We start from the raw sequence: 1107 nt of genomic DNA on the forward strand, positions 1-1107 counted from the left end.
ACATTGTTTCTCTTTGTTCCAGGTTCCAGCTTGGTATTCCAGAAACTCATTTTTCTCACAATCTCAGAAATAAAAGTGCTCCCCTCTGACTCTCACTAACAACCCCAGTTACATGGGCCTAACTTTTTCTTGTGTCCTGATGACAGTGGTGGAAGATGGGACACTGAGGCTTCCTGGCATGGAATGGGTGGGAAGAGAAAGAACCATGTCTGGAGCTGGTGGGAAGAGATAGCAGGAGCAGTCAGGCAAAGCCAGCCCAGGGCTGTGGTTCTCTTTTTTTTCTAGTTAAACAATGATTTGTTGCTTGAGTACATAGACAAGTTTATGCAACCAGGGAGAGGCTGTGGATGACTCATATTTCCAATTGAGGGAGAGGACTTGTCTAGTCTTATATACTAAGCCAACTGGTGAATATGGCTCTCAATCAGAATCAGATGGAATTTAGCATCCTTATCCTTTCTGTTCCTCTCAAGTTGCCTTCAAACTGCAACAGCTTTCTTAAGTTAGACTTAAGACTTTGGGTCCTTTGTACTTAAGAATTCTCAAGATTTTTTTCTGTCACAAAACATACTCGTTCAGTGCCATGTGAGTTTCTCAGGACCATATCAATTTGTGAGGGAATCAGGCACTTATTGGACAGTTTGTAGATCTATTCTTTTGTGTCATCAGACACCAACTGCAGTCAGGTGGGGATGCTGTGGCAGAGGGGCAGAGCCTACTGGGACAAGCCCTTCCCAGAAGAATGTGTGTGACCCATGATGGTCGTGGTCAGGCAGCAAGAAAAAAAAAAAAAAAACCCCGGGGCTGTGGTTCTTAAGAAAAAGCTGGCTCCCAAGGTAACTGGGCAGAGCACCTGTTTTTCCTACAAGAGTTACAAACAATAATCTATATTATTAATGATTCTTTCTTTTCTTATCCAATTTCATTTATGACTCTGTGTCTCCATTCACCTATACCAGCAGATAAAAAGCATCAGATCAGGTCCTCTTGGGTTTCTTGTCCCCTCATCTCTCTTCTTCTTTAATCCAACACCTATGGTTCTGGGTCCTAAGCAGGGTATCAGGGGTGGGAAGGAGCATGTTGTCCTGGTCTACTCTGGCACCTGTG

General features: G+C 43.7%; 1 pseudogene; it reads right to left on the bottom strand.

Annotated features, from left to right (window-relative positions):
* Positions 1-285: 285 nt before the first annotated feature.
* On the bottom strand, positions 286-757 carry LOC138919022 (small ribosomal subunit protein uS15-like; annotated as a pseudogene).
* Positions 758-1107: the final 350 nt, after the last annotated feature.

Source organism: Equus caballus, chromosome 19 (genome assembly GCF_041296265.1).
Source record: "Equus caballus isolate H_3958 breed thoroughbred chromosome 19, TB-T2T, whole genome shotgun sequence".
Lineage (NCBI taxonomy): Eukaryota > Metazoa > Chordata > Mammalia > Perissodactyla > Equidae > Equus > Equus caballus.